A 26,878-nucleotide genomic window follows, 5' to 3' on the forward strand; every position below is an offset into this window, starting at 1 on the left:
ATGGGATTCAAAACAAAAAAAGAGCAACTCCTGAAACTCCTTGTGGGCTAAAGGGCAGAAGAGAGGATACACTTTAGGTTAAGACCCTAAGAATTAAGATTTGGGAAACTTCTAAGGCATGTAAGAAACACCAAAAGAACCCCACAGAAAGGCAATTGATGGACGTGGATATTTATAGTAGGAGATTGATGAAAATGGGGCAAAGAAGACATGTCCTGTGGAACGTTCTACATAACTGTGCTGTTAGAACCACCACAGGGGTCGCAGGCAGGAGAGGCAGCCCCTGCCTAAGAGAAGAGGGGACAAGAGAAGCCGGCAGCGACACCTGGTCACAGAGCTCCAGGACCAAAGAGGTCCAGGTGTTCAGTCAACAGGTATTTACTGAGCACTTTCTGGGTGCTCTGCCCTCTGCTCAGCCCAGGGGATAAAATGAGCAAAGTCAGCCAGAGCCCCTGCCCTCATGGGGCTTCAGTGAGGAGGGCAGAGAGACATGGGTCACATAACCACGCAGATGGAAGGTGAGCTACGAACTGAGGTAACCACTTACAGAGAGGTGAGCCTGATGCCACAAGAGCACAGACAAACAAGTTTGGGGCTGGGAGCTGAGAAGTCTTCACCAAGATAAGGGCACTTAAGCTGAGAACTGAAAAAACAGCAGCAATTAACTAGGCAAAGAGAGAGGGAGATGCGGAGAGTGTTCCAGACCGTGGGAAATGCATGTACAAAGGCCCCAAGGCTAGAGGGAGCATGGAATTCAAGGAAGTGAAAGAAGGCTAGGGGGGCTGGCGTGCAAAGAATGTGGCAGAGAGTGGAGAGAGCTGAGCCTGAGAAAGTAGGTCAGACAACAAAGACCTGAGGACCAGACCATAGGGCTTTGTGGACCAGACCATGGGGCCTTGTGGACCAAATCATGAGGCCTTGTGGACCAGACCATAGAGACCTGAGGACCAGACCACAGAGGCCTTGTGTATCAAACTCCAGGGGCCTGTGGATACGACCATGGGACCTTGTCAACCAGATTAAGGAGTTTAGTCTCCTAACAGCAGTAGAAAGTCACCCAAGGGTTTTAATCAATGGATCACAGATCATATTTGTGTTTTGTGAAGATGACTCTGACCGTGGTGTGGAGACTGGATTGGTGGGGCTGGGCTGCACATAGGCAGGTAATTCAGGGGACTGTGGAAAGTACCTTGGATTAAGATGTGGATTAAGTGTGGAAACAAACACACAGATATGAGAGAGATTTTATATGTAAAATTACCAAGGATAGTGAAGGACAGAATATGGAGAAGGGAGGGAGGAATCAAAGACGAATCTCGTTTCTGGCTTGTACTACTAGATGGACAGGATGCTAATACTGAGACAGGGAACCCTGGAAGAGGAACAGGCTCCAGGCTTAGTCTCAGAATCATGTTGTTTAAATATCAACGTGCCCATGAGGAAATGTTGATAGGAGGCACTGACATCTGCGGAACACTCGCTCTGCACCAGGTACTCTATGAGGCCCTGGAGAGAAAGTGATCAACAAAACAGATGCCCTGCCCTCAAAGAGCTCATGCTCAGTCTTGGCTGCACACTGGAATCACCTGAGAGTCTGACAGCCACTGATGGCTGGATCCCATCCGCAGGGAGGGTCAGCTAACTGGGCGTCAGGGCATGTAAGAGCCCCCCTGGTGATGCCAGCATGCAGTCAGGGTTGAGAACCACCGCTCTGGAGGTTGCAAGACCCAGCGTGGCCTGCATTTAATCACATAGAAAGGGGAAGTAGCAAAATGACTCAAGGTCTTAGGCCTTCGATTTAGAACTGAAATACTGAAGCACATGGGTGTGATGGGAATAATATTATTTGAATATTAAAGCAATACATTTTCATCCTTACTAATTCCTGGCTCCTAGTTGTCCCTGGCTCCCTTATTAAGAACTGAGCCTGGCTGTGTCAGATCATAGTTTCTTCCATGACATAGAAAGACCTCTTATGCCTACAGGGGAATAAGAAAATGAAAGAGACAGATGATCCCTTCTCTAAGAGAGCTAGTGCTCTAATACAAGATATCAGTCAAATGGAACACAAGGCAGGATGCGCTGCAGTGCAGTGACCGAGGAGCAAAATAACTGCCAAGGAATGTCAGAGAAGCAAGAGACTTCTTGTGTTTTACTGCTCTTTCCAAGCCACTACATGGAGCACGTGGATTTCTCACCTCTAGAACTGAATTCACCTTGCCCTTAAACCCAGTCTGAGAACACACGTTCCTCAATTTTCCTGGAAAGAAAAAACCTGACAGCCAGGCTGAAAAACGTTACATGTGCCAGGCAAGCAACACTTCAACTGTTGTGCCAGGTGCTCACATCACGTCCTCTCCAGGAGCAGCCCCAGCCCTGCTCAGAACACTCCCACTCATCTTTTCTGCAGGCTGATGGGAAGGGAGGAGCCGGTTTTCATTAAGCTTACTTGGAAAGGAGAGAAATGATGCACCTGGGAGAAAGAAAAAGGCATATCTGCCAGGGAGCACCAGGGATCTGGAAAAAACAAACCCTGAACTTCAATTTCCAATAGAACTACTGGTCTCCACCCTGCCCTCAATTCAAACTGTATGCCTACTGCCCAACGTTTCCTGAATTCTTCCTAAGGTCCCCACCTACACCCCACAGTGAAACCCTGCACAGCTGGACTGTGCTTTCCACCTTACAGTGGAGAACTGGCTGACCGACAGGCAGTTCCATAGTCTCATAATTCTCTGGAAGTGACCACAGATAAAATCAAACCATCACTTAGCCTTTCATCATGGACCAGGTCAAGTGTCCTGAGGCGACTAGTAAGGAGTGTCAGGAGGCCCTGACCTCAAGGACTTTAGAGTAAGATTTAAGGAGTTTAGATTTTATCCCTTAGTCCATGTGAAGCCACTTAGGTTTTCTGAGTGATAGGATCCAGGGGTGTTAGTGAGAATATTCTGGCAGTGTTGTGCCCAAGTGGCTTGGCCCGGTAAGCCACTAAACAAAGAGAGGCACAGACAAGAATCAAACTCTCAGAAGCCCATATGTCATCAAGTATACCAGAGATGCACTAGAACATTCTCAGAGCCAGTGAACGTTACGATATTTAAGTCAGTTAGGGTACGGGCTCCCCGTTCCAGGAAGCCGGACCTCCTCCGATCCTTCTGCCACAACAGCTCAGGCCCAGACTGCCCTGGCTGGGCCCAGCCATGGCTGCATGAGAGTAGCTGTCCTTTCCTCAGCAGGCCCCTGTTTCCAGGCAACCATTCCAGACCAATGGATGTCACTTTTCCCCAAAGACTTCCAGTGAAACGGATTCCTCAGTGCCCTCGAGGAGTTTCTAGGCTCAAGAAGAGCTTTCTTGCATCCTTCCCACCTCTCTGGTGCCTCAACCAGCCTCTTCCTCACCACACAGTAAAGAGGAGCAGAGCTAATTCTTTGCCGTCCCACAGACTCCTGGGGCTGAAGAGCAGTGTGACTTAGACACACCCATTTCCTCATTGCCCCGGGGACCCCGGTATAGAACCTTAATTTTTGTTAAGGCTTTCATGAAATTATTCCATCAGTTCAATAGATGATAATAATAAATCTATAACATTCTGGACACTGTACTAGGCATGGTGGTATAGACAAAAAAAAACAAACTAGACCCAGGCTGTGTCCTCAAAGAATGATTCAAGTCCGGAAGGTGCTTAACATTATTCACAAATATCCATAAGGAGAGATGGAATATGACAGAACATGACAGAATCCCAGAGAAACAGTTGAGGGAAATACCATAGGCAGAGGAGACACTGAAGTGACTCATCCCAAAGGGAAAGACTGCGGGCAGTAGATTCTGACAAAACACAAAGAAAAACCTTGCAAATCTACACAGAAATCAAACAACAAGAAAAATTGACTTCTCCAGAATGAAAAGACAAAGAAACACAGGCGTCCGTGCTCTGCCGCCCCCCGAGGGCAGCCTCCTGGCTCTCAGGAATCCTTGTAGTAACCGGGCAGCGGAGCCCCCTCCCCTCACCACTCAGGCCACAGGAAGGTTGACCGGAAAATACACAGCCTCCGCCAGAGAGGAGGAGGCAGTCGCAGCAGGCAGCTGCTGAGGACATCTAACTCAGGGCCATCTGAACTCACACTTCTCCCCTCAGCAGCATGAAACGCTGGCGGATTTGACACTGTGGGGTCCTGGCTGGAAAAGTGCCCAGTAAGCCCCTCCAAGCCACACTAGGGCCCCATCAGCCTGGAGATCACCGACAGCCCCCTGGTGGTCCCTTCCTCAAGGCCACCCACAGATGTCAACAGCAAAGAACACCTAACACTCACATGGCACTTCCAAAGTTTGCTTCGTGCTTTTACAAATGTCTCTGGTTCTCACCACATCCCTGAGAGGGCAGGCGCTCTGAAGTTTTTCTTGCTGATAAAGGTTCTGTTGTATGATTTCCTGCTGTGCCTAGTATTTCTCCGTAAGCACATTCCCTTCAAAGAATTTCTCCACCTCTGGCTTCAGCACGTCTTCATTGTCCAAGTCCCCAGGCAGGACACTGGGAGGGCCAATGGTTTTTCTGCCCTAAAAGGACTTACTGTCAATCTGGGGGCCACACTTGGAGAGTTAAAATAACAATGAAGGGGCATCAGAAAGCAGTGTTTGAGTGAGTATCAAATAAAAAGGGCAAACACTGATGCAAAATGAGCTCACAGGACAGAGAAAGCACTGGCCTGGGCCAGCAGGAAGCCACAAAGTACCATAGGGGTTTGAACGCCTGATACTTACTAGAAACTCAAACTTTTTTTGTACACTTAGTCCTCGTTATTCAAGACAGTTACGTCCTATAAAGTTCAAGAAAACTGAATTAGTGACTACCGAACTATTGCTCCCAGGGGAAATTCAGGGGTAGGTTTCTTCCTGGTCAAAACAATGGAGCAGCCTCACATACATTTGGGGGAATTTTCTCTTCCTCCTTCTGAATGTACCATATTGTTGATGCATTAACATTGAACTCATGGTCAACAATGCTATAACCTATGCCTAAGGATGCTTCTCTAACACACGTATTTCTCTGTAAGCCACATCACAGCCTTCTTGTGCTTAGGGACACTAGACAGCACTTCAGCTCTAGGCTTAGGGGCACTTTAAACAGCAAAATCATCAACAAAAAAGCACAAAGTGGCATTAAACAGACCACAGAAGGGATGCTTGTTTACAGTACAAGAGCTGAAACAAGAAGCATAGCACGGCCACGGATCTCAGCTGGGAAAGTGCACGTCAGGCGACTCAAATGTTTTTCCACTCTGCCCTGCACAGGTCTGCAAATAGCAGTGAAAGCACCATGGGTATTGATTTTAGGATTACAAATAAATATTAGTAGGTAGGTGAACTGGCTAATACGGAACCCACGAATAATGAAGATCGACTGTACTTTGTTCCAGAAGGATGTAAGGAGAAGCATTCCATCCATATCTATGGAATTGAATTGAAACTGCAAAAACAGGCGAGGCTCTCAGGTGGAGAAAATGAATGTGGAGGCTGATGAGGTGAGAGAAGCTGATTCTGTGTAACAGAGTGACTGGAAGGGGCACGACCAGCGGGTGTGGTCAGATGGGGGAGGGCTGTGAATGTCAGGAGGAGAATGAGCTTTCCCCAGAAGATCACTGAGAACCTGGCAAGTGCAGGACCAGAGGAGAGCAGAATTTCAGGACCTTGAAGGATGTGTCAGGAGAGGATGCTGTGTACAGAGGGTCAAATCAGGTCAGCACCTACCTCGGGGGCACCCTTAGGTCCCCAGGATGGTGATGAGAGGCTGATCTACTGGGAGTGAGAGGAGAAAACGGCCTTATGATATAAGACCCCCAAGTCTCAGTATCCATCCAAAAGGAACAGAGCCAGGATCTAGGCAGGCCAAATGCCCTCCTCTTCTGGCTCCCTCCTATGTGTCCCCTCACACCCCAGCACACTTCAAGGCTATTTACCTGCCTGTCTTCTTTGCTAACACTCATTAAAACCCTTGTGTGTCCAGATACTTGCACATGCCTGATAATATGCTTAGTCCTCGCAACAGGGTGAGCGTTATTATTATCCAGTCCATTTACAGATAGGAAACAGACAAGTTTAGGTGGAGCTCTTACAACTCTTGGAGCTGATGGTCTGATGCCGGAGTCATCAGCCGTAACCACAGACCTGGCAGCTCTGGCTTGCTCACTGTTGAGTCCCTGCAGCTTGGAACAGAGTTGGGGCATGCAAGTGACTCCAGAAATATAAGCTGAAGGACTTTCATCTCTGACCTTCCAAGCGAGTGGCATTTGGTGCACACAGAACCCAGGAGCCCCTGCTCTTATCTTCCCTTCTCCAGTGGCTTCAACAAGGGCCAGTTTCAAGGGCGTGTGACCTATGCAGTCCCACAGCACCTCACCCACGCTCAGGAGGACCTTGCACTTGGTTTAATGATCTGTTGTGGCCATCTTGAAATTCTTAATAATTTTTAAACAAGGGGCCAGCACCTTCATTTTGCATTGGGCCCCTCAAATTCCATAGCCAGTCCTGCTCCTGACTCCCCCAATCTCCTCTCCCACAGAGCACTTTGCTGTTGGCCAAATCTGAAGACCCAAGACAAGTCTGTGCAAGCAGGCACTGCTTTGTTGAAAACTTTCCATCCCAAATTAACACGTATATTTCTATTCTGGTTATGGAGCCAACAAATGCGTGTAACTTAATCACACTGTTGTTTGCTCAATCTGGCTGTAAACCACGTAAACTCCATCCTCCCGGGAGCTTTTGCTACCGGTTGGGGAATTAACAACACACGTCAAGCTTGTTACATGACTCCCTCAGCGTTCTGCTCCGATTTCTGCTCTCAGAATTTCTAACCCTGGGCATGCTGCATTTCAGCCCTGAGCAACGCCCTCCCTCGAATTACTGAAAGTGAGCTCCTACTCTTATAAAAGTCCACACACATCAGAAAGAACAAAGCCAAATAATGAAACTCTAATCACATTTTGTTTCCATCCTTCCACACCAGGTACACGACAAGACTTAAGTCCTGAAATCTCTTTCCATAAAGTGTTTCCAAAAAGATAAAGAAAACGGATCCTTCTCTCCTCCCCAATGTAATCTGAATATAAAATGAAATTAAAGTCAACAAATAGCTAATCGTGCCTGAACCTTAGTTTACTAGTCAAACAAATGGGTTAACAACAACTTATCTAAATTTAATACCATGGCCAAACACAACAGCAGTTGGCTGTTAGACATGAGAATTGTGAGACACAAATATCTGGCACTGTTGAGAGACACAGCAGCGTCCAAAGGAAGAATGTGGGCCAGAGAGGGAGTGGGTGGAGGGGTTGTCAGGAGACCCTGGTTGTACCCTTGGTTCTGCTACTGATTAGCTCATGAGTTGGATTTATATCACTTCACTCTCTGGGCCTTGGTTTCCTCCTCTGAGAAACACTGACATATAACATATTTGGTGATAGTGAGATTAAATAAGATCATGGATCCAAAAAGCACTTGGTGAAACCTTAAAGTTTTATTCTAAAATATAAGATGCTACTAGAACAAGATGTCATACATACTTAATGGGCCTTCATAAGGTCCCCATTGATTCCAGCAGGTCCCAGGGCAACTGCCAGGCCCCTGAAAGGATTTCAAGGAACCCAGGCTCCAGGGAGGCAAGATCAGAATGCAATGGAAAGAATTTCTACTCCCTGTGGCCTGCCAGCCCTCGGCCTCCTAAAGCGATCAGATGCTGGATTTGGAAACAGCCAACCCGATAGAATTCTTCACACTTCTAATTACTTCATGATTTGTACACATTTTGGCAGTGGCTTCAAGGCTGTTTTATTAATTCACAGATTTTTCACTATTTTTGCTTCTCCTTTTCTTGCCAATTAGCTGAGCTGGCTGCAACTTGGCATCTGGGGAGAGCTACAATGGGAACCGGGCCTCCCTCCTCCCCAATCCCCACCACAGGGGAACCTTACCTCAGTGTGAGAGTCAGAAGTCACCACGGGGGACAGATGGGTGGGGGTGGAATGTGGGAGCTCATTCCCCAGTCACCAAATCTCTGTTTCCTCTGCTTTGAGAGAACGCCCTGTATCACCTCTCCCACGGTAATGCTGACACCACACACACTCCCAGGCCTTGCAGCTCACACTCAGAATTTAACATCTCAGGGAAAATGTTGCCGTCACCACAGTTGTTTCACTAACTTCATGAAGATTCTCCCACTCGGCCCCATGCAATTGGGAGAGAGCACCTTATGTAGCCAGGTCTCTGGTGTGCTTATAAATACCATCCAAACTCATGGCCAAGTGAGACCCGGCCCTTTGCATCATTTGTGGGCAGCAACACTGGACAAGGGATCTGGTTCAAGTCTGGCACCTGGGGGCCTCATTTCTCTAGAATGGGGATGATAACATGCTCTGTCATCAACAAGTTACCATGAGGAAGAACAGTGAACACTGAACACTGTTAGCACTTAAATGCAGGCAAGGGACAATTACAACAAGAAGACTTTGGTTCAAGGGACCATTACAACCAGATGACTATGGTGTGAATGCGCCCTAGTGGTAGGGTGTTTTGGCTCCATTTTCAAATCAGAAGGATCTCAAGGCTGGGTTTTGGCATGGAGTAGAAAATATGGTTGAAGCCTCTCCTTTCTCTGGAGTCCAGGCCAACTCTGAAGCTGGTGGTGGGGAGTGGAAAGCAATGTTCCGGAAGGGAGTGCCTGTGGCCTCATTGGGCCCTTGCTATCCTTTGTACCCTACTCAGATGATTTTTGTCAGCTCCTTGCTTTCAGAACCTCCCCCAGAGGGAGGTCTGGCAGGATCCAGCTGAGGAAACACAATAGGAACTGAAATGGAGGCGACTTGGCTAAGGGGGAAGGCAAAAGTGCCCAGCTGCAATGCTGATGCTCTCCCTCCCTCCCTTGGTTATAGGGCCTAATGAAATGCCTGTTTGTCTTGCAGATGGATGGGGGGGTGGAGGATAGCCAGGAGGCTGGTTTCCCTGTGCAGGGAGTGCAGAGAGGCTCCCCTAAATCATACCTACACAATGAAGGACATCACACACCAATTAATATTAGCAAAGAGCCACTTGGGCACAGGGTCGGCAAATAGGGCACAAAGCCTCCTTCTGAACATCACAGAGACCTGGGTGCATGAGCAACCCCATGGACCGAGGCTGTGGTTCGTTCTGAAGATTTGGAATGAAGCTCATTTGCTGAAGCCTCTTGTGACCTCCAGCGAGCCAGACAGGCCTTCCCTCCCTGAGGTCTAATCTGAGGGAGGAGGGCAAAGACAGGAAGAAAAGGTGAAGAAGAGAAAACAGAGGGGAAAGAGGACAAGAAAAAGGAAAAACAGGTTCCTGTGTTGGGACAGTATGGGGGCAAGTGGGCCACAAGTAACGACCTCGATGACCATTTGGGCCAAAGGCAACCAGCCCCTTTAGCCATCCCAGAATCCTCCCAGCCTCTGGTAAGGGAGAGATGTTTGGTGGAGGGCTATAGGATACAGATTCCCCTGGCTTAATGTGCAAGGACAGCAGGCACCACAAAGCCCAATCCATCTACCAAGGCTGGTTCAAGTCCACCTCTCCCAAGAAGCCTTCTCTGACCACTTGGTCCACAGCATTCCTTCCCTCCGTTGACCTCACATTCAGAGGCAGATTTACCAAGTGCGATGGTTAATTTTATATGTCAGTTGGCTGGACCACAGTGCCAAGATATCTGGTCAAATGCTATTTCTGGAAGTTTCTGGGAGGGTGTTTTGTATGAGATATACATTTCAAACAGTGGACTTCGAGTAAGGCAGATTGCCCTCCATAATATGGGTGGGCCTCATCCAACAGAACGAAATGCTGACCTCTCCTGAGCAAGAGGGAATTCTGCCACCAGACTGCCTTCAGACTTCAACTCCAACACCAGCTCTCGCCTGCCAGCCCGCCCTGCAGATTTCGGACTTGCCAGCCTCCATAATCAAGTGAGCCAGTTCCTTAATCTCTTTATATATATACATATATATTCTCTCTCTTTATATATATATATAATCTCTTTATATATACACACATATCCTATACATACATTTCTATTTCTCTGGAGAACCTTGACTGACATACAGGATACTAATGAAGATTAAGCTAAGAGCTCCTCTCTTTCAGAGGCCCCTTCCAGAATCCTGGGAGGGGCCTTAGCAGTTTTATAGCTCTTCTTTTTAGGAGGGCCTCCAACATGGTGTAAACTTCAGGTCTCACCAATCCTGGACCAGCCTGGCTTTTCATGTGGGCATTTACTGCCTCATGTCTACCTGGTGTCTGTGCCTTACACTTTGGCCCACATGAGCACATCTCCTTCCTGAATTCAGGTATAAGCTCTAGGAAGGAGGGAACAGTTCCACTCCCCGGCCTCCTCTGCAGTCAATGTCATAGCCCTTGTGCACACTAAACTCCTGATGTTCACAGAACGTTGGTTCTTGACTCCTGTGGGTCTTTGGAGGGAGGAGGCTAGATGGGGGCTCTCAAAGAACAATGGTGGGAACCTAGGAAAGGAGAAAGATTGGAGGCAATGGTGAAGGGAGGAAGGAGGAAAATCTAGCCACATTTCATGCCCCAGCTCCCTTAGCATCCCAGGATACCGGTCACTCAAGTCTCGGTGTCCTGAGGTCACAGAGGGCAGCCATCCTTGATGCAGACCATGCATTTTCCAGGGCCAGCCTTGGTTCCTCTTGACTTGCACCCTCTCTGGCACTTTCCTCTGTGCTCTGAGTCAGCTCAGGGAAGCACAAAGCTCGCTGAATTTTCAGGGCAGCCTGAGCTTCAGCTTCTCACGCTGGTGTGCTGGCGTGAGCACAAGTCAGCCAGGATGTCAGTTTCATTTTCAGATATTTTCCATCGTCCAGGTACCCCAGAGAGTGAACTCGAATATTCAGTGTCACAGGATGAGAGAGAAGATATGGCTCTCTGGCCCAGCCATGTACTTTGACAAAACTTACAGCTGACTCAACACTCTTTAAGAATGCCATTGGGTGCTCTCAAGTGTCATTTTCTGAACACAGCAAGTTTTCCAAAGACCCTGAGGCAGCCAAAACTTCCCAGGAGGCTGCACCAGGAGAGCATACCAGACAGGGCCCTCCAGGAAGGACCCCTCCATATCTTGGAAGGGATTTGTCTTAAAACAATATTAATATCAATGACACTGCCACCACCACCTCCACAAAACTCTTAATTCAGAGCTTATATATAAAAAGCAGGTAAACCAAGATATAAGAAGTTGGATTTAGGCAAAAGACACATATGATGCTCATTCTTTACTGCGCAAAAGGATTCATCCTTGGTATGTTTAAAAACAAAAGCAAAAAAATAATTACTGCTTTTTTAAAATTACAAATTCACTGTATAAAAATAAGATAATAAAGACAAGAAAAACAAAACAGAAAGAATAACCCTAACACCTCAAATAAACCTGGTTAACACTCTGGTAACATTCTTCTAGCCTTATATATAAAATATATACACACATAATAACATTTTTAAAAAAGAAAAATAGGACCACACAGTATATACTGTTTTATAAGCAACATACTACAAAAAAAAATTCTGTAAACAAGGACATTGCTACATCATTTAATAGCCCCACAGCATCATCAGATAGTGTGCTACAATTTCCTCATGTGTTAATTTCCTTTAAATAATGTACTCTTCTAGAAACTTAAATAAAATATTTGCAAATTATAACAATGTACAAATCTCTAGCAATGTAATTAGGAAATCATAATTTGGCTGGTGCTCTTATATTCTGCTTCCATTTGTACAACAGGCCCTAAAAACCCATATATTCATATATTCATTCTTTCACCATGTGCTGATTACATGCCTACCGTGTTCCCATCATTGTGTTAGCGCTGAGATACAATGGTAAACCAGTAAACAGACAGGTCCCTGCTCTGGTGGAACACTGCAGTGAGAGAGGCCCGACAATATATAAGGAAACAGAAATAAACAAAATAAAATCAGATTTCAATAAGGGCCATGAAGAAAATAAATAGAGGTAGGTGATATAACAGCATATCTCAGGGGAGAGGATTATTTTAGCCTCTGTGGAAAGATATCATTTGGGCTGAGACCTGAAAGATAAGAAGGTGCTGTCCACGTAACAGCTGGAGGAAAAGCAATCCAGGCAGAGAAAACAGCAAGTGCAAAGGCCCTGGGGCAGAAAAGAGCTTGGTATATTCATGAAAGAGACTAGTGGGGCTGAAGCAAGAAGAGCAGCGAGGGCCGAGGTTGAAGAGGTGGATCACACAGGGTCTCATGTCACAGTGAGGAGTTTTAACTTTATTCCAGCGTCCTAGGAAGCCATGAGGTGTTCAAGTAGGGGAGTGATATGATCTAATTTGCATGTTTACAGGTTCCCTCTGGCTGATTCCTGAAATAGGAAGAATAGACTAGGGGGAGGCAAGAGTGAAAACAAGGAGACCAGTAAGGAGGCCACTGGGGTGCTCCAGGTCGGGGAGGATGGTCTCGGACTTGGATGTCAGGGTCGAGGTGGAGGCGTGGAGAGAGAGATGCAAGATGCATTCTGGAAGTGGAACTAATAAGATCTGCTGACAGACTAACTGTCAGGAATGAGGACAGGAACTAAAGAAAGATTCCTAATTATTTCACTTGACTGACTGGGTGTTTATGGTACCATTTACACAGATGGGGACGTCTAGGGGACGAGCAGATTTGGGAAGAGTCTAAAAGAGTTTGTAGACAACTCTACACTGCCACACAATGTTTATAATTCTTTGGAGATCCATTCTTCCCAGGCTCCAAGGAACTTGGTGGTACAAGCACTGAGTACTGGCTCGCCAAGTGCTGCCTCAGGATTAGCTACGTCGTGACCCGAGACTTCAGTGAATTTACCTCAGTCCATGGAGATTTCCCCCAGCTCTGACAAAATAAATAGAATAAGTGCCCCCTTCTTACCTCCTAAGGCCCTCTTAAAGGCTGAAAAATGATGCCCAGAGAGCTATTTCAGCTTCTGGAAAGGAGGCATACCATAAATTATTTTGTTTCCTTAGCTGTCTCTTGAATTAACTAACAGTTGTGTGTACACAGGAGATATTTATCTTACTCCAAAGGTTCTGTCTCTGAAAAAAAATCTTCGGAGGACAGTATCTGAAATGATACCATTTATCTGACTGTACAGGTCACTAATTCCTCCCCGACGATCGTTAATTGGCTTGGGAACACTGCCATTCACTCTCATTACGAATGATGCTCGTATTAGAAAGTCTGAAACCCATACACCTGGCAGTTTGTGGTGGCTGCTACTCAACCATTCCCAAGATGGTCTTTCTTGGCCTGGTAAATCGTTTTTTAAACAAACACTGCAGTTTCAAACCTGCTCTATGTCGCAGCCACAAGTCAGAGACCCAGTGCCCTCTGAAAGTGAACTGTTCTCAGTCAACATGTTGTGTTTAAGGAGAGCCGATGAGTGGGACCCTGCAGGTGCCACTCAGATCCCCATTCAGGAATGAAGGATGTACTGCACCAGGTGCAGGGGCTGCCCCTGCTAAGAACTGCCTCGGCCGAACACAACCGAAGGCATTCTCCCTTCCCGGGATGGCCACATCCAAGGACAGATGGACATGAGGGTACAGAGGCCTCCAACATGAGGGTATAGAGGTTCAACTCTGAAGGACCATTTTGGCTGCAGCAGTCCCCAGAGCATCAGACGAGGCTGTTGCTGGGACTGCCCCACAGCCCAACTCATCCTCGATCCTGCTTCTCTCTTTCTCCTTTCCCAAGAGCCCTGCTAACAAGTGCACTTTGCACTAATCTTTGTTAGTTTGACCCTGCACCCTGCCCAAAGCCTCTGGCTAGACAAGCAGACAGACCTGCTTGAAGCACCCTTGTCACTGCCTCTTGCATAACTCTAGTCATTCCTGCTAAGCCTCTTTCAAGGCCTGCCTTCTCTAGAAGATAAGTCCCTCACACCCCAGGCCACCCCCATGCCTCATGGCCTCTCCCTCTTTCTATTCTTTGGCTCACTTGGATCTGTTCTCTTCATTTGTGGTCTACATCTTGCCTCCCCTTATAATAAAGTCCACTGAGCTTACAGTGATCTACAAGGGCTATTAATTGGTATTATGGATGCATCCTGTCTCCCCAGACAGGTTGTAAATACCCAGTGGCAGGGACCTAAGTATCTTCCATGCCTAGCACAGTGCAGGACACAAGATAGTAAATGTCAGTGGACGTCATCAGTGGTGATGAGTAGCCTACAAGACGACGGCATGTGCTCTGCTGAGTGCCAAATGAACGGTACAGACAGAAAGGGTCATGGATACTTGGAGAAGAGAGACTGGAGAAACTCCAGGAAAATCATAAGAAAAACTTTTATAATAACTAACTCACTGGGAACAATGGAGATTTCATTTCTAGGAAAAATTTTGCTGCTGGTAGCACCTAAACCCTGAATTATTAAGAGCTTAATTCTCGAGCCTGTCATCCCTCTTTCCTACCATGTGAGGTCCTGTCTATGCTAATTAACAGCTCTGGAGAGAAAGAGGCGTCAAATCTCAAATCTTTAGTGGCTCTGGCAAAGGGTCTGTTTGGGGAGTCAGCCAAAATTGATGCCTTCATGGCAGACTGGGGCTCTCTGTAACTTTTCATTTCACTGAGTCACTCCCCTGCCCTAAATCTATAATCGCAGCCTCTGCCCCTAGGATAAAGTCCCCCTTTTCTCCCTTGCATTCAAAGCTTCCAGCTCAATAGATATTCCCTGATCTCACTCCCTACAGCACTGTGTATCTCTAGCACACATTTTAGAACTTAAGGACACTTGTTATTTTTGTCCTCTGGTTGTTTCCTATTTAGGTCTCCCTTCTTCATGGAGAAGAGGTTCTGAAGGTCAGGCGTCTTCTGTCTTTTGTCTGCATGTCTGGAAAGCAGTGTGGTGAGGAACAGCCTAAGCTTTTGGAGTTGGAGGGTTTGAATCACAGCTTTATTGTTTATTAACCAGAAAACTTGATACAGGCTACTTAGCTTTTCCAAGTTTTGGTTTCCTCATCGGGAAAATGGGGATAATAGGACTTGCTTCACAAGATCGATTTGATTAAGTGAGCGAATGCAGGTAAAACACTGAGCACAGTCCCCAGTAATGGAGCAAATGCTCAATAAAATTAAATACTATTTTTCTTCTTTAATAGCTTTCGAGGGCCCTGTTTCCTAGCAAGTCAAGTAACAAAGATGTCACTTGGCTCAAAAGAAGTAAAAAACAGGATAAAATAATTATTAGGTTGATAGTTACCTAAATACACAGATAACCTCTCCAAAGATGGAAGGGAAAGGAGATAGATGGTTTGATGTGGGGGCTGGGCTATGGGTGGATTTTTTTCTTTCTGTAAGTTATTCTCATGTTGTTATCATGGTCTTTGTGCTATAATTTTTTTAAACGAATAAGGGCATAGATGATTTTCATATTTAACTGTGTAGCCTCACTTCCCTTCCCAGGTGAATACAAGGAGAAAGTAAACATTGCTAAGGCAGAGTGATCTAGTGCATGTAGGCCACCTCAGATCATGAAGATGTATGTTCAACAAGCAGAGTCCACATCAGAATTTCTAAAGAGGGGACCTAAGAATCTGCATTTTATTAAATAAGTTCCTCAGCTGATTATATGCTCCCCAAAGTTTGGGAGATTCTAGAAAGCACTCTGGATTTGGAATCAGAAGATCCAACTTCTAGTCTTCACTCTGCTGCTGTCTTTTAGCAAGTCATGTGTCCTCCTGGGTCCCATTTTGCTTATCTACTATCATGCTTCCAACTCGATGATCGTTAAGGCCCCTTCTGAAAGGAGAAGGGGTCAGTCACATTCCCCACTGGGAACCCATGCCAAAGGAGAAAAGTTGGCCAGAGAGCCTGGATTCCTGAGGATAACTAAATAATCTTTGGGACAAATAAATATTCAGCAAGTGATCAGGCCTCAGCAAAAGTGAAATGCATGACTGCTGTTGCCAACCCAAATAAAGAAGTTGCACGGCCTGCATTTCCTTGGGAGAGCCAATACCCTAGTTCTGTTCCACAGCTGGCAACTCTGCAGCATAGGCCAGGATCCCTACGCACACCAAACTCCCTGTGGACCAGCCTGAGGTTACACTTCCTCTGTCACCAACACTGCAGAGAGAAAGCACTGCGGAGGGGAAAGGCAGAGAAACATCAAGGTGGTTTATGGTTCTGAGCTGGTAAAAACATGAAGTGCTGAAAAATAATGCCTAAAAGGAGATGTCCATGAGTGTGAGCATGCTCACTGTGTTGGGGAAGGGAAGATTACTGAAAAGACATGGAAGAGAGGGGCAGTCATTAATGATAATGCCTCATTGGGTGAGTCAAGGATTCTAGGTCCAGTTTAAAGTAAACTCCTGAATTTTGATCAGGTAGTTCATGTGCTGGGTAAATATCATAATGACTCACAGGAAAACAAATCATTGCTGATCATTTCATTTTTCTGATGAAGGAGTAACATACGTCATAATTGCAGACAAATTGGTATATAATATAAGACCTTGTACACCTTAAACTAGGAGTCTCTGCTGGGTCATGGTAATCCAGGTTTACAGAAATTTGAGTCTTCAGAAAAGATTCTTCAATAGTTGTGTTGTTTTTGCAGGAAAATGTCCTAATTAAAATGACACATTTTGCATTTGTCAGTTTATATTCACCTTCTTGCATAAGTGACATGTAATGACTTGTAAGCCACTTGGGTCATAGAAAGTCATGTTACAGAAAGGCGGTTACCCAAGCCAGGAGCCTGAGTCTTGGAAGGGTCAGATGTCCAACACGTTGACTTTCAGATAGTATTCTGTAGGGCATAGTCTTTGCATTTTCTCTCAAGGTTTGGGATGGTCTTATTTATCCTAATCCATCCCTTCAAACATGGCTCCCATGTGGGGCTCACTCCATTATGATGATGACCCTCTTATCCACAGAGCAAAGGCTCTTCATCAGGCTTGAAGATGGGGCCTAATTGCTTGCGGTCTCTAACACTTCTAAAGATAGAAATAGACTTTTAAAGTATCTCAATACATTTTAGAGATAATTAAAAAACACAAGCATCCTCAAAGCCAAAGGAAATTTAGTAGGGAAAAATAAAAGATGCTGCATTTACCCCTAGTTTTATTATAAAGATCTGAAATACAGGGATGACCAATAATAAAGGCCTGAGGGTCTTGGAGGACCCCAGATTAATATCTGAATTATTATGGTAATACTATTTTTAAAAGCCATCTTGATACAGAAATGTATGAAGAGATCTAGAATTCAAGAGCCTGTATATATTCCTCCTCTTATCTTTCCCAACATTAATCAAGCCATTATTTGGGGTATCTTGTACAGCTTTAAAAGTGAAATGGGGAGAAACAGAAAACAAACAATGAGAGTAGGTAGAGAGTAAGATAACTAGTTTAGTAAACTCACTTTAACAAGCACACTTTTATCAAAAGCAAAGAAGCCCACCGGGCGATGACAAGGCAGGTGAGGGGCATCATGACACACGAAGGATGATGAGAAAACTGAGCATGTTAAGGCTGGAGATGAAGGTGGGTGGGCTTCAAATATTTGAAAGACTACCTATGGAAGAGGCATCAAATTTATATGGAGTTGATCCAGAGGGTAAAAAAGGGCTGTCAGGTATATACACACATATGTGAAAAGCAAGTTTCAGGGCAAAGTAAGACAGGTTTTAAGTAAGTGTGAGCTCTCCTTCAAAGGAATGGCTGACTTCTTATAAAGCAATGAGCTCCCCATCACGGGTCACGTTCGAGAAGGAGCGGTCACAACCTGTCAAGGATGCTAAGAAGAAGACTCGCACCGGATACACCGTGAGCATCGCATCAGTGCTAAAATTTTAAGATTCTATAAATAAGCATAGCGACAGAGCTAGAAAACAAGATGGATGGGGAGTGGTTAAAGGCCTCATGGTTACAAGTCGGAGTAAGAATTTAACAGGAATGTTCTAAAGAGCATTTTAAATCACAAGATGAGAGGGTGGATCAGAAGTCCAGTCACATTTCTTCCATTTGATCCTTGGTAGAACATCCAGCTGGCCCACAAGGAGAGTTGCAATCAATGATCTCCAAGCTGTCTCAGCTTCAGGATCATACAGTTGAGAAAAACAGCTCCATCGTCTCTGTGACGGACACTGTAACATGACCCCCTCATGTGGAACTACTGAGTGGAACAGACTGGAGTTTGTCAAGGGTTTAACAAACTGGAATAAGCAGGGGTCTAAACTCAAAGGCAGTTTTAATCCCTGGAAAGTCAAATTTGACAAAAAGTAATATCATGGGGTTTTCCATGGGCTTATCCTTCTCTTTAACTACTTAAAGTGCTTTAAACTCTGCACCTGATTTCCTGCCATGTGCAGCATTAAAAAATTGAAACATTTTCCTTCTGGATTGAAAAGGTTGAAATTGTTTTCTCTGTTAAAAAAGAGTTCTTTCAATATTGCCTCTGAAATTACAGAACCCTACATATTACTTATGTTTAAAATGTTTTACCCAGAATGGGCTAACTCTAGCGTGCCTCATTTTCTGGAAACCTGCAGAAATCCAAGACCAAAGAGAAAAACCCATGGTAATTATTCACTTTATAAAAGGGTTCTTTATTTTGTGCAATTCACAGAAACACAAAGCCTTAGAGCCCAAGGCTGAAACCTCAGAGATGAGGTTGATGGCGGTGACAATGATAATAATTGTTCCCATTTATTGAACGCCCTTTATGCCAGACTCTTAAATATAAGCCCTCTGAAATATATTATCTCATTTAAGCCTTAAAACCCCCCGTGGAAGACTACATTTCTCAGTCATTTGTGGACAGTGGGATGTGTACAGAATTGATGTGCACCATTTCAGGATGAGACCCTTAAAAAGAGGGGCATGCGCTGCTTTTATCCTTTTTTCCTTCCTTCTGGCTGAACTGCAGATACCATGGGAACTATCTTGAGATATTCAGATGAGGACAACATCTTGGGGAAAGGGGAACAACAAGATAGAGGGAGCCTGGGTCTTTGAGACTGTGGAGCTGCCATACTGTCACGGACTACTATGCTTGCAAGGTTATGTGAGAAGGAAATAAACTTCCATATTGTTTACACAGCTAATATTTGGGGCAGCAACTGCCCTGGACTCAGGCAAGAAGGGTGTATGCGCTGGGCCCCATACTTCAGAAAGCCCTGGGTCTCACATACACACACACACACACACCCCCACACACTATTACTAAAGAACATGAGGGTGCTCCAGTCACTCAGGACCCAGTGCTGAGCACTGACACAGGGCAGCCAGTACCTTGAACACCCATCTGCATGACTAACATCATTCAAGACCCAGGGAAACATTTCTCCACACCTCTTGCCTTAGTCCTCAAAACAAAAGGCCACTGTGTCCAAATGCGAAAGATTGGGGACATTGCCATTGTCAGGATCAAGGACAGACTCAGTTTCAGAATGCAGGGAGAATTTAAGCAGTGCCAGCTCTTGGATATTAACTCATCAAATCCTTCTTCTCAGATAGCATCAATGCAACAGATTTCTGCGTAATGAAGAAGTATTGTTTCCCAGAAGAACAGAATATCGGGTTTTTTTGCTTCTTTTCATCTTCCAATTCTTGATTCCAGCAATACCACTGGATTAGTGTGTTATTTACAAGAGCTACATACGAAAGTGAATGGTTTGCAATATTAAACAATTCATATAACTCTTAAATTTACACACATCTATGTAGAACTAGTGGTAATAGATTTGAAATGTGATCTTGGTTCTTTACATTGGAAACTAGACGAACTTTAAAAGCTACAATCACAAATAGTTTTAGTTTCATAAAAATGTTGAATAAGATCTTGAACTAAATGTTCAAGAAATTAAATAACAATTCAGCCTTAGATTATTTTAATTTAAAATTTTATACTTATTACTTATAATTTGTATTCTTTTTAATTTTAATAGATGAAAAAACTTTTTGAAAACTTGCATTTAAAATAATTTTAATTTATAATTACTTTAAATTTACATTTTGATGAAAATGCATTCAAATTTGGCACACATTTTATTTTTATTTATTTATTCATTCATTTTATCTATTTATTTATTTTTATTTATTTTTTATTTTTTAATCCTGTAGATTCTTACTGTCAATTGAACACAAGCCTTGTTAAACAATAGAATTAGTGTTTTTTTCCTGAAATGAAAGCAAGAAAATTTATTTTATGGAATATATAATAACTTATGAATTAACTATCTATTTTATTACTCCACTCAAACATTTTCCATCAGTAGAATACCGAAGCATGCAAAATAATAATTAAATTCCATTGTCATTAATATTCTGCCAACTTTTGGTGATATAAAGACAATAGATTTACACATATTTTGTCATTATGAAAGTATACTTGTCAACATAGCAGAACACATTATATGTAACAGTGATTTACAACTTTTCATTCTTTAGACATTTGGTATGTTATCTATTTGTATTCTTGCCCCAGGCCCTACAAATGCTAGAAAAGTGGCTGATCTGAGGTCTCTCTTAGAGCAACCAATGTTCTAAAAAACGTGATGCCCTCGTTTACTTCTTAGATAAGTTGGAACCTACGGTATGTGAAACAAAAGGCTAAACAGCAATCATTGAAGGAATTCATTGACTACTTCTACATCCGCTGTATGGTAACCAGGACTCAGAGAGCCATGTGTCACTGAGGGGTTGTTTTAACACAGTCAGTGTTTGCAGATAAATGGGTTTATTAGTTTTCTACTGCTGTGTAACAAATTACCACAAATTTAGCAGCTCAAAACAACACACATTTATTATCTCACAGTTTCTGTGGTCACGAGTATAGACACAGTTCAGCTGGGTCCTCTGCTCAGGGTGACAAGGTAGCAATCAAGGTGTTGAATGGGCTGCATCCTCATCTGGAGGCTTGACTAAGGAAGAATCCAAGCTCATTCAGGTTGTTGGCAGAATTCATTTCCTTGTAGCCATAGTACTTATGGCCCCCTCTTCTATCTAGCTATTGGCTAGAGGTCACTCAAGTCTTAGAGGCCACCCACAGTTTCTTGCCATGTGGCCCTCTCACAACATAGCTGTATGCTTGTTCAAGGCCAACAGAAGACTCTCTCTCCAGTCTGCTAAGGCAGAGTCTTATATAACATAACACAATTATGGGAGTGATATCTTATCATCTTTGCCATATAATGTAGCCTAAAACAGAGAATGACTGCCCATCTCCTTGGCCACATTCTATTGGTTAGAAGCAAGCCATAGGTGCTGCCATGCTCAAGAGGAGGGAATTATACAGAAGGGTTATAAAGGGGTTATACTCATTGGATATGTCTACCACAGTATACATTGTTATGTCTGGCAGATTGGAGAGATCTTGAAAAATTTCCCACCTACCTAGAGAAGCAAGTTGATGGACACAATTTTCAGAAATTCATACACGGCCCTATGTGTACCCTAGCTGGAAGGTTCCACACCAGGAAGTCTGCTCAAACTGTTATTGTTGTTTGCTGTAGGTCTTTCTAGGAATCTAATCAAATCAAGAGGGTAACCTGCTGCTTTCTGCCCTCTGCCTAGTTAGACTCATGCTCTTGGAGAAGACATTTTGTAATGTTTGGAGGTTGCGGGTCATGAATTCAGCAACAATTTCCTGCTGGCTCCATGACTGTAAGGTCCTACAGGATATACACAGAAGATGACCCCAACCCTACATGTCTTCTTAGAGTTTGCAGCCCTGTTGATAAGACAAGAAGAATGTCCAAGAATGAAATTCTATTCTAGTGTCATCTCCTTCTCCCTGAGCCCTCCAGTCATAGCCTCCTCCTCTGGGCATCCACAGAAATACATAGCTTCTTGTACAGAGTTCTACACCCTCTACACTTTGATTATCCTCCTAAAATCTTTCTCTCCCATTACACTGGGAGATCTTTGAGAGCAGGGTGATTTACTCATATCTACATGGCCAGCACCTGGAACCATCCATAACATAGAGCTGTCTTTCAACATGGGTTTGGATAGATGATAACAAATGAGGTGTATAATGGTAAACAGCATAAGATTGCAGGTGTGAAATCTTATTCAAGCCATGCCATTTCTTTAAACTTGTTTCCAGTCTTCCCATTAGTAAAAATGAATTGTCCAATATTTAGCCAAAGAACCAGATATAACTGAATATTTTTCTATGATTCCATTTATATAAAGTTCAAAACAAGACTAATCTTTAGTCAGAATGGGAGTGTGAAGAGAACTACCTGGGAGGGGGCAGGAAGAAGCTTCAGGGTACTAGAAATCGTCTATAGTCTTATCTGGTCACATAATGTATAAACGTGTAAAAAGATCTATCAAGTTGTACACTTAAGATTCATGAGCTTTACTTTATGTAAGATATGTCAATCTTTAAAAACCTAAATTAAAAATAGAGGATGAGGACAGTGTGCCCGAGGGCTCTGTGGAAATAGCACAGCCCCATTCCTCGATAAGGAGTCAGTATTCTTATCAGGGGAAAGCAGTGTCAACGGTGTGATCATCTCAAAGGAATCCAACATAAGGGTCCTCCTCCGTTGTTTAACCCAGTGTTCCCATGTGTTGCTGACGTGGACAGGTGCCACTGGAGAAATGCTACTATTTCCTCTGGGCCACTTTATCCTTCTCTGTAGACTTTGAAGATCAAGTATCGCTTCATTAAATGATTCCCAGAAGCCTCCCTTGAGGCCAAGGAACAATGTCCCAGCTGTCAGAGAGATGCGCAGCTCTCCCTGGGGTGACACCTGCAAGGTTACACTCTGGCCCAGGCCTCGGATAATGCCTCAATGACAGCTTCCAGCAAAAGGTTCGCTCTGCTCACTCATTTGGTGGAGGTATGTGAGGATGCATCCAGGGCTGCTCCCAAGGGGATTTCTTGGTTGCAGATTTTCTGCAGCCAATAACAAGGAACTGTGTTGGATATTTTCTTGATACCTCCACATTCATTTAAAAAAATGTAGGAAGTAGCAAATTATTGGGCTCACTATGGAAAGATGATGCCGAGGAAAAGCACAACATTAGAGATGCCAGATACCACAGATGGCAGAATAAATAGCTTCTCCCAAGCACACACGTTGTTGGGAAAATTGTGCCTTCAAATGAGTACATGAAGGTAATAAACCACCTCCTCTTGCCCACCGCCTGCTCCAAGCGATGTGGATCTCTCTCCCTTCCCTGAACTCAAACTCTACCTCAACCTACCAAAACTTGAGACTTCACCATATAGGTAAAAAACAGCTTTCTGCTGATCAGGTTTATCTCACCCCGACAACAAGACCGTAAGCTCATTCACAGCCAGGCCATGCCTCATGCATGTCCTGCTCAGTCCCTGGCCCAGGGTACATAGTCTGTGGTCACTGAATACTTGGTGACTTACATACATGTCAAATCCCAATAATTAAATAATTCAAGCATATAATAAGTGACTCCCCACACTGTCCTTGGCACTAGACAAGTATTGGGGTTGGGGGGCATATGAGGCCTCAAGATGCTCAGTGCCAAATGGGGAGAGACGAGGAGGAGAGGATGGACTTGATCAACTACATCTTTTCACTGTGATGGAAGCCTGGGAGGGGGTAATGAGTGCCATTATCCCCCTGTACACCATGTGTTCACTCTCATCACTTTACAAATAAATAAAGAAGCAGAGAGAGTGTGCCAGTTATGAAGCACTCGTCTCTCAGCTCTGAAGCACCCCGCTCTACTCTGCTTACTGACGCTAGGCTGGAAATCTGCAAATCTCCACATCGCTGCTGGTGCCCTGCCAGTTTCCATCAACAGGGGGCACTGGAGGGAGCTGCAAGGTGGGAACAGGCTGCTCCTGGCAGCATCCCCCCAGCAATGGCTCTTCGCCCAGGCATTGGAAGTTGCTTCTAGTTTCCCATTTTCCCACGTTCCCAGAACCAACCTCACTGCAACCCTCAGAGGTACCCATAGCATCTGGGCAGGGTCCTCTTCTCCAAGGTCAGAGTCTCTGCTCTGAGAGGCCCTCCTCCAAGGACACCAGTCAAATGAGAGTCCCTCCTCTGCAGTCTGTGCCGCAGTTTCACAAGCCTCCTTCTCTAAGCTTCTTTCCTTTGTTCCCACAGCCCTGGGGTGGTGGCTGCTTCCTACGGTTACCTCTGTCTTTCCTCCAGCTTCCCTGTGCCTCTGCAGGCCTCCTGCACCTGTTTAAACAACTCCCTCTGTTGAACTTTCTCTATTAAAGTAACTGGTGTGGTTCTGATCTCCTACCCCTGACCCTGGTTGGTACAGAAGGGAAGAGAACCTGCCCAAGATCTCTCGGCTACTCAGTGAACCAGGAACCAGGCTTCATGACCCCAAATCCTAATTTTCTATCCCCCACTTCCACACCCATAGACCAATATGATCAAAGAGAGAAAAGCAGAATCATCAAGTGGGTTTTAAAGTCAGACTGCCTAGATTCAAATCCTGCCTCTACCAATTACTAGCTATGTGACCTATGGCAAGTTAAGTTTTTTGTGCCTCAGTTCCCCCATCAGTAAAATATAAGCGGTAACAGAACATGGCATAAGGATGGTGTGATGTGTTAACGCATATCAAGCACCTAGAGCAGTACCAGGCATCAACGTCACCATCATCAAGAAGCAACGTAGTAGAAAGAGTGCTGTTCTTAGTCACAAAGACCTATGTTTAAATCTTGGTTCTGCCTCTTATTCCCTGTGTGTCCTTGACAAGTCACTTTACGTATCTGAGGCTGTTTCTCCATCCCCATCATAAGACACATCTCCCAGTCTGAGGAGGAAACACAGTAGAGCATGCAAAATGCTCACCCTAGTGTCCAGCAAGCAAATGTTTAATAAAAGTTATCTCTGCTGTTATCAATTTTATCAAGTCTGATGAAACAAAAGAATCCTTTTCTAGATCACTGGCACATGCATGCAATGAGTTTAGAACAAGGATACTTTGAATCGTCATTGTGGAAAAGGAAGCAAATCTGTACTTTCATGGTATCTCAAACTCTGACAGACCACACTCTTAGATGATATATATACAAGAACCTCCAACTAGGATGACACAATCAGTACCTCTCAATTTTAATTTTACACTATTTGCTGACTTGCTGTAACATGGCCACATGAAGTTTTAATTATAATTTACATTTTATCTATTTCCAAGAAGGATTTTCAGTAACCTACAATAGAAGATAATACAATCTAAAACTTGAAGTCAGAAACAGAGATCTGAACCCAGTGAGGGGAAGGAGGAGGGGGAAATGAATAAAGATAATCTACTAGGATCCTGAGTCAAAATGGTTATTATCTCCAAGTATCATATAAATCCTGTTTCCCAACAGCCAAGGTAAAAAGGGAAATATAATTGCTTATGTAATTTTCATTTTTGATTAGGGAAAGGTATTATTTCAGAGAGAAAATTTTCCATGACACTAAGTAGAGAAATTTAATTAGGTGGGACTTTAAATAAGCAATATTGAATAACACAATGGATAGTGTCTTCAATGGTAGCTCTTCAGAAGTTATAAGAACTCATTACGTGGCTTCTTAATACCTGATCAAATAGAGTTAGGCCATTGCAACACAAGACTGGTGAATTATCTGCAAAACCATCAAAGATGACAGTCATAGCTTGTTCAGTGCTTTGCCAGGCCAGGAAGAGGAATAACAGAATTTCTCAAGACGGTTCCTTATTTTTTCCCCTCAAAGAAAGACAAAAACATGGCTGAGAATGGAAAGATGACAACATACCTTGGAGATGACTGATGGAAATATACAAATACATGACTGAAAGCGATTCCTGAGATCTGTCAATCTCCAATGTGGTCATCTTCCTGTGTGTGTCTGAACTGCCAACCCAATTCATCCTTCTGGCTATTTCCATCTACCTTCTCCACTGCTCAGACCAGCACTTTTCTGCAAGCAAGACTCTTCCTTCTTACCCTGCTGAGAGGGCCACTCTAGGTCATGTCAAAATAGCAACACAGCCAAGAGCAGTGATCAAAAGGACGAAGGGATAAAAGAAAAGATAATCCAAAGACCTGAACCCGAGGCAGGATACACAGAGGTTAAGAACTTAAGATTTAGCATTAGCAGACCTGGGCTCAAGTCCAAGTTCCTCCACTTAACCATTTGTGAGACTGTGGGCAAGTTATTTGACCTCTCTAAACTTTCCTTTCCTGTTTCTGTAAAAATCGGTCTAATAACAGTACTTATGTCGCATGGTTGTGGGAAGGAATTATTGAAACAAATGGTAAACGTCTCCACATAGTGCTCAGCACATCGTAAGTATTTAGCAAATGTCAGTTGTGGTGATGAGGACTAGGAGAATGCCTATGGTGATGCTGTGTATGCAAAGACCACACGGCATCATTCGGCAGAGGTAGGGTAAGCTACAGGAAGAAGCAACATCAAATTCTCAACGTTCACACTGCCAAGTTGACTTCTTCTTCATGCTTGGGGTCCCAGGCTGGCAGAGGCTTCACTTCCATACGTGCCTCCACGATCACCACACACCACAACCAGACTTCTGTCCAAAAGCGTCACTTCTGTTCACAAGGTATTGCTCCGGGGTCAGCAAACTACTGTGCGTGGGCCAGCCACCCGTTTCTCTAAGTGAGGTTGCACTGGAAGACAGGTCTACCCACTCCTTTGCATATCGTTTGTGGCTGTTCCCACAGTGTGACAGTAGAGCTGGGTAGCTGTAGGGCCCATAAGCTGAGAATATTTACTATCCAATCCTTTAAGAAAATGTTTGCCCACCCCCGCATTGGTCTAAGCAAGTCACACAGTCACATCTAACTTTGAAGCAGACAGGAAAATGCAATCCTACTACGTTTCCAGAAGGCAGAGAACTAGAA

General features: G+C 44.4%; 1 protein-coding gene across 3 annotated transcripts in view; it reads right to left on the reverse strand.

The window, feature by feature from the left end:
* Positions 1–26,878, reverse strand: part of MAPK4 (mitogen-activated protein kinase 4) — a 153,922-nt gene that overhangs the window by 88,785 nt on the left and 38,259 nt on the right. Inside the window, exon 1 of one of the 3 annotated variants that reach the window (XM_070513046.1) lies at positions 25,770–25,794. The exons of the other annotated variants lie outside the window; for them this stretch is intronic. The gene's annotated coding sequence lies outside the window, so the exon portion shown is untranslated. Of the gene's footprint in view, positions 1–25,769; positions 25,795–26,878 lie in introns of those variants that run through there. 3 annotated transcript variants of the gene reach the window in all.

The sequence above is a fragment of the Equus asinus genome, chromosome 7 (assembly GCF_041296235.1).
Source record: "Equus asinus isolate D_3611 breed Donkey chromosome 7, EquAss-T2T_v2, whole genome shotgun sequence".
NCBI lineage: Eukaryota > Metazoa > Chordata > Mammalia > Perissodactyla > Equidae > Equus > Equus asinus.